Here is an 8,076-nt window from a genome sequence, read left to right as displayed (position 1 = left end):
TATGTAAGAGAAATGTGATAAAGATGTTCCACTAATGATGCAACATGTAAAGGTGATAGTTATGCCTCTAGGCAACTCAAGAATCATGGAAAGAACCCTGCAACACATGACTTAGAACTTATGGCGGTAGTTTTTGTGTAAATATTTGGCGACATTATGTGTAAGGGGTCCACGTTGACGTATTTACGGACCACAAGCGCCTCAATATATTTTCAAGCAAAAGGAGTTGAATCTGAGACAGAGAGGATGGCTCGGGTTAGTCAAGGACTATGACATTGAGATTCTCTATCACCCGAGAAAGGCCAATGTCGTGGCGGATGCTCTTAGCTGGAAATCTATGGGTAGTTTAGCTCACTGGGCGATATGTCAAAGGTAGTTAGCCATGGAGGTTCACTAGTGGCTAGTTTGAAAGTTTGTCTTGTAAAGTCTAATGAAGGTAGGGAAAATGTGCAAAATAGGGCTGAATCGTCGCTTGTGGTGGAGCAGTATACTCAACTGTATATCAAAGAAATAGACAGGTTGCATGGCACTCTAGCCTAAATCATTTCCGATCGAGGGGCTCAATTCACGACAAACTTTTGGAAGAAATTTCAGCAAGGTTTGAGTACTCAAGTAAATCTTAGTATACCCTTTTATCCACAAACTGATGGGCAGGTAGAGCAGACTATTCAGATGCTCGAAGATATATTGCGAGTTGGTGTTATAGGTTTCAAAGGAAGTCGGGATGACCATTTGTCGCTTGTTGAGTTTGCTTACAATAACAACTTTCATACTAGTATTCAGATGGCCCCATTTGAGGCATTGTATGGAAGGAAGTGTAGATCTCCGATTGGGTGGTTTGAGGTTGGTGAAGAAGAACTTTTAGGGCTAGATCTTGTGCATCAGGCTATGGAAAAAGTTAAAGTCATTCAGGAGAGGATGAAAACTGCTCGGAGTCATCAAAAATCCTATGCAGACGTGAGTCAAAGAGAATTGGAATTCCAAGTAGATGATTGGGTGTTCTTGAACGTATCTCCCATGAATGGAGTCATGCGGTTTGGGGAGAAAAGGAAATTGAGCCCAAGGTATGTCGGGCCATATCGGATCGCTCAAAGGATATGACAGATGGCTTATAGGCTGGAATTGCCCCTAGAGATGTCATTAGTACATCCGGTATTCCATGTGTCTATGTTAAATAAAGTAGTGGGAAATCCATCCACTATTGTGTCGGTTGAAACTATTGAGGTTAGTGAAGAGATGTTATATTAAGAAATCCCATTTGCCATTCTTGATAGGCAAGTCTGAAAATTGAGGAACAAGGGCTATTATGGCAAAGTCAACAAGTCGAGGAAGCCACATGGGAAGCGGAAAAAGAAATGAAAGAGAAATATCCCCATCTGTTCGAACAAGTCTAGTAGGGATCGTGCGAACGGTTGTCTTTAAGCAATTTGAGGTAGTGTTTAGATTTGTGCAAGACACCCCATTTTCCCCAAATTGCCTTATTGTTGTAACTTCTTAATGTGTGCCAAATTTGAAATGTTGATGCTATTAGGGTAATGTACGACCCTTGAGGTAAATGATAAATTGAAGCGTTTTTGACATGTTAAAGTGATTGAATTGTATGGGGCTCGTTGAAGTAACCCAGTTTTGTGCAGTAAATGACATTGGTTGAACCATGTGCAATTTGCGGTGTGAAGAGAATGAGCTAAGTGTAAGTTGTTTAAAGTGTATGAATATGTATAAGTTGTTGAGGTAATGAATTGTATACCAGTTGTAGGGATGACAGAAACTGTGTAATGGTACTTGGAAATATGTTTCGGGGGCTCTCTGACAGGTAGATAGGCCTAATTACAAAGGAAACTCTGGCGAAATTTTCTGAAATTTAGGGAGTTAGCCAAATTCGGGGCTGTTGATATATTTCACGATGTGAACAAGATGAAGTTACATAAGGATGTCTAATGAATGAACCTCGATCCTCATTCGAGGACGAATGATCCTAAGCGGGGGAGAATGTAAGGCCCCGGAATTTTTTTTTTTCAAGTAACTTAAGATTTCGTAGTGCCAAGGTTGGCTAATTATTTTATTTTGTGTGCAAATGAGGATTCATGATATAATGAGTATCAATTGGATATGTTAATAAGCATATAATTCATATTAGAGGTGGATTGGGGTCTAAGGAGAGTCCTAAGTCTAAGCCAAGTTGGAAAATTTCATAATAGACGAAAATTGTAAATAAGTGCGCACAAAACCTCACTTTGGACGATCATATCTCCAGTTATATAGAGATTTGTGTGATGCACAACCTAACATATTAAATCCCTTTGAGTCTAGTTTCCAATGCAATAAACCGTTTGTCATTTGGAGTTGTATACAGAAAGTTATGATCATTTTACTGGGCATGTATCAGTAGAGCCGCCTTAGCGCGGGAGCGCGTAGCCAGCGCTAATTGAGTTTCCTTCTGCCTCACTAGCGCGGGCTTAGCACGGGTGCGCTAGTGTCAGGTCTCTAAATACCCCAATATCGGGTAAGAAGAGTCCCTAAGTCATTTTTTGAGCAAGGGCTTGCTCTAACAAGGAGGAATTCGTCCCATATTCCATTCCTATGATCCAAGGTAAGTTTTTGGAGTATTTTGAGTTGATTACTACTCCTAAACACTTATATTAATATGGATTGATCTTAAAAATCCATAGATTTCCATTAAAATCCTTGAATTTGTCAAGAACACCACAAGTGGGGATTCTCAAGATTCTTGCTACAAGAGGTATGTCTATCATCTCTAACTACTCTATGGTGATTATTTATGTATGATATATACATTATAACTCATGGGATGATGATGGAAAGCCATAAGTGCCTAACCTAGATTGTGTTGGTTGTAGAGATTGTGAAATGGGTTAATTAAGGAGGTTGATGGTTGGGTATGAATGAATGGTCATACATATGTTGTTGGAAGTTATAAAATGGTTAGGAAGTGATAGTGGAATAAATTGTTGGTTAATTGTGATAATTGGATGAACCAATACTATAGTTATGATGTGTAAAGATCTATACCTATAAGGTGTTTGATAATATGCCTAAATGGCATAAGTTATGGAATTTGTTACTAATATTGGTCTCATTTAATGTTGTATTGTAGATTGAAGTTACTTAAGTGTATTGGATCATTGTAGTATCATTAAGGGGCGAATTTGAGGTATGTATGGCTAACTTTGACCTTGTAAAGTCACTTTGTTTGGTGCACGAATATCTGGTATGTAATATCTATGTGAACTACTTGTGGAATTATTGTGTTTGGTATGATTTGATTGTTTGTGGTTAGATCTCCTGATATAATGGTCTCCGTAATTGGCAATAAACCAAATGTGTTATTGTGAATGTGTTATGTGGTAAGAGTTGAGAAACAAATGATAGAAGGAAATCGTGAATGATGAAATTGGAACAATTGTGGTAATAACATATATGGCTTGTATTGGCAATTATCGCGGTGATATAAAATGCATACGAGTTGTTGAACATGACGGAAATAGTATTGATGGTTGTGGAAATCCTTTGAGAAATTATTATTATTGTTCATAACATATATGGCTTGTATTGGCAATTATCGCGGTGATATAAAATGCATACGAGTTGTTGAACATGATGGAAATAGTATTGATGGTTGTGGAAATTCTTTGAGAAATTGTTGTTATTGTTCTTCGAGAAATTGTTGTGGTTGTTCTTTGTGAACTATTGTTGTTGTTGTTGTGTTGTTTGTGAATTGTGAATGTACGGTGGTATCGGGTTGCGTGCCGCAACACGAAGTAATAAGGTGTGGGTTGTGGTGATAAGGATGGCCGAGGTAATAAGGGTGGAAAGTGATCGAAATTACTATTGAAATGAAAATATGAGAAAATTGTGAAATCATTGATATGAAAATGTTGAAGGGGAAATGGAGAGTTTGTAACTTGTTTGGCTTGATTGTTTTCTTTCAGGTGTATTTGATTGGTGATTTCATTACTACTTCTTACTTGTGTTTTGTGTATGGTTGAGTTTACTCAGGGCAAGTTTGTTCATACATACCAGTACAATTCAAATGTACTGACGTCCCTTTTGCCGGGGGCGCTACATTCGTGTTATGATTGTAGGTGGATCCATAGCAGGTACTCTAGTCCACCGTCCGTAGATCTCCTTCACTTTCCTCCAGAAGCATTGGTGAGCCCTTTTTCCTCTCGGGGCCTTGCGTGGCTCATACCCCTTTTCTTCTCGGAGTCTTATTATGGTATTTGTGTAAGGTATAGCCGGAGCCTTGTTGCCGGCAAGTATCGTATCATCCTTTTGTATCCTTAGAGGCTCCGTAGACAGTAAATGTCGGTTGCGAACTTATGTAAATATGTATTTTATATATAGGGCGATGTAAGTTGTAAACTTCATTAAGTGGCTATGTACGTTTTGTAAAAAGGGTGTTTTAATTTAGAAATGACTATTTTCCTTGATTAATGGACAATGAAAATGCGGGATAACACGTGGAATAGGAAAGGCACCCAGGTCCGCTTGGCCGGGGCTACCCGGTCGAGTGCCGGTCGCGCTCCTCGGATTTCGTGGCATGACATTGGGTCTCTGAACTAGATGACAAACTTGACTTATTTCAAATTGGTTGAGTTCATCCTGCATTGCATTCACCCAATCTGCATCCTTCAAAGCCTCAACAACATTTTTAGGTTCAATAAGAGATAGGAAAGCATCAAAAGCACAGAGATTCTTTAGCTGTGATCTAGTTTTGACTCTAGATGTTGGATCAGTAATAATGTTCTCAATGGGATGAGAACTTTGATACTTGTGAGGTTTCACAACCAACTGGTTTTTGCTAGATGTCTCTCCCATGTTTTGTTGCTGAGGAACAGGTTTATGAACAGGTTCCTCTTATGGGTTTGATTCAATTTCTCCTTGATTAGTTCCCCCTGTCAGGTTGCCCTGATTTGAAGGACCTGTTCCATCACCTGTTCCTTCTTTTGATGCCACTTTGACATGTGATGGGGATTCAGTCAATTACTTTACCAATCCAATGGCTTTATCTTTATGTTCCTGTCTTTCAGAAAGAATGTTAGTTTCATCAAATACTACATGTACACTTTCTTCTACACATAGAGTTCTTTTATTAAACACTTTATATGCTTTGCTATGTGAAGAATATCCCAAGAACACTCCCTCATCACTTCTGGGATCAAACTTACCTAGGGAGTCTTTTCCATTATTGTGCACATAGCACTTGCAACCAAATGCCCTAAGATGGGATATGTTTGGTTTTCTCCCTTTAAGTAACTCATAGGGAGTCTTCTCTACCAGAGGTCTGGTCATGCATCTATTGATTATGTAACATGCAGTATTTACAGCCTCTGCCCAGAAGCTGTGGGGCAATTTACTAGAAAGCAATATGGTTCTAGCCATATCCTCAAGAGTTCTATTCTTCCTTTCAACTACTCCATTTTGTTGAGGGGTCCTAGGGGAAGAGAAATTATGATCTATACCATTTTCATCACAAAATTCAGCAAACTTGGAATTTTCAAATTCAGTTCCATGATCAGACCTAATAGATGCAAGTTGATTTCCTAATTGTTTCTGAGTTTTTCTAACAAACGCAATAAACATGTCAAATGCTTCATCTTTGGAGGTTAGAAATAGAACCCAAGTAAATCTAGAATAATCATCAACAAGCACCATTACATATTTCTTTCCACCTCTGCTCATGATTCTCATTGGACCACATAGATCCATATGGACCAGTTCCAACGACTTGGTTGTACTTACCATTTTCTTGCTTTTGAAAGATGATCTTACTTGCTTCCCCCTTGCACATGCCTCACAAACTTTGTCTTCCTTGAACTTGATATTAGGTAACCATATCACCAAGTCTTTGGAGACTAATTTGTTTAGCTGATTTAGACTTGCATGACCAAGTCTTTTGTGCCACAGGAGGGGATCATTAACCATCACACTTAAGCAAGTGAGTTCATTTTCTGAGAGAGTAAACAAATCTACAATGTAAATATTGTTAACTCTTTTTCCCTGCAAAACAATCTTGTCATTGGTAAGGTTAACCACAAAGCATTTGGTAGAGGTAAAAGCTACAAGATTACCTCTGTCACACAATTGTGACACACTTATTAGGCTATATTTCAAGCCATCTATCAGGTAGACATTCTCTATGGAATGAGAATCTGTTTTGCCTACCTTTCCAACCCTAATGATCTCACATTTCTTTCCATTACCAAAGGAGACATTACATCCTTTTAAGTCCTCAAGTGAAAGTAACTGGTCCTTGTTCCCAGTCAAATATTTTGAGCAGCCACTATCCATATACCATATTTGGCTCCTCCCTTTCACTTGGACCTGCAAAAAGAAATCAGGGGTTAGTCTTAGGAACCCAAACTAGTTTGGGTCCCTTTCTATAGGCAAAAGGATGAATCAAATTCCTTCTTGCCCACCCAGGCAGCTTGTTTTTCTCTTGAACAAAAACTTTGTTCTTTTGACTGGCCTTTTCTTTTGCATTACATTCATTTTTGTAATGGTCAGTCTTGCCACAGTGTGTGCAGATTTTATTTTCAGGAAGAGTTAGGTACTTGCTTTTAGGGTTTCATTTTGGAGCTTAAGTCTCGTAGCCAAGTCCTCTTTTGTTGCTACTGTGATGCTCTTGCAGCCAAGAGAGTGCATCACAAGCCTTGTTCCACTTGCAAGTTTGTCTAGTTCATGTTTCACCTTTCCTAGATCTTCCTTTAGGACTTTGATGAATTCATCTTTCTTATGCAATTCATCTTTCGTTTTTCCCAAATTTTCTTCTAGAGTGAGATATGTGTGATCAGCTTTCTTCTTTCCTGTTCTTAGTTTCAGTTTTAAGTTTTCAAACCTAAGTTCTAGGACACTGTTATCAAGTTCAAGAACTTGGTTCTTCAACTCAGCATTTGTGTTATCACTCTCATAAGCCCTAGACTCTAAACTTTTGCATTTTGCTTTTAGGATCACACATTCCCTAGACAGAACTTCCTTCTCATTGTTAATTATCTCAGACTCATCAATGAATTCTAGTAATAGCTCAGCCAACTTTTCTTTAGATAAAACTTTAATCTTGTCTTTGAAATGAAGGATACTTACCTCCTGTTCATCATCTGATTCTCTGATGGCCATCAGTGCTTGCTCTTCTTCAGCTTCATCTTCTGAGTCTTCATCTAAAGTTTCTCCCCAAGCAGCAACCATAGCCTTGGTTGAACCTTTGTTCCTTTTTGGTTAAACCTGTTCCTTCTTCCTGTTCCTTTGTTCAGCCCTTTCTTTCTTCCACTCGATTTCCCATTGAGGGCAGTTCTTGATCATGTGATTAGTCTTACCACACTTTTAGCAACCCTCATTGGTCTGTTTCTCAGGAGCTCTTGACTTGTTGAAGGTTGTACCTCTTGAAGAACCCTTTCCTCTCATCAGGTACTTTTTGAAATCTCTAGTGATCATAGCCATCTCATCATCTTCCAGATCTGAACCTTCAGCAATTCTGAGAGCTAGGCTTCTCTCCTTCTTGGATGTATCCATCTTCATGATTTTTGCCTTCTCAGTTTATAAGTAGTAAGATTTCCAGTCAGTTCATCTAGTCTGAGAGTAGAAATATTCTTGGATTCCTGAATGGCAGTGATTTTGCTTTCCTATGAGACTGGCAGAACCCTTGTTAGGATTTTCTCAACCTTGTCTTCTTCAAGAATAATCCTTCTAAGAGACTTAAGTTCATTTGTCAGTGTAGTGAACCAAGTATACATCTCTTGGATAGTTTCTCCTTCCTTCATAGTAAAATTCTCATATTGAGAATACAGCAGTGTTCCTCTAGATCTTTTCACTTGAGGTGTTCCTTCATGAGCCACTTACAAAGTGTCCCATATCTCCTTAGCAGTAGTACAGCTTTGGATCCTACTGTACTCATCTGGACCTAGTCCACACACAAGCCATTTCTTGGCCTTAGCATTTTTCTCCCACTTCTTTAGGTCTTCAGCAGTGCAGCCAGCCCTTGTCTTTGGCACATCCACTCCTTCCTCATTTTTCATTGTAGTTGCCAAAGCACCATCAGTGACTATGTCCCCAGAGTTC

This window comes from Nicotiana tabacum, chromosome 20, assembly GCF_000715075.1.
Source record: "Nicotiana tabacum cultivar K326 chromosome 20, ASM71507v2, whole genome shotgun sequence".
NCBI classification, from domain to species: Eukaryota; Viridiplantae; Streptophyta; class Magnoliopsida; order Solanales; family Solanaceae; genus Nicotiana; species Nicotiana tabacum.
The sequence above is the reverse complement of the archived record's forward strand: the minus strand, read 5'-3'. Positions refer to the sequence as shown.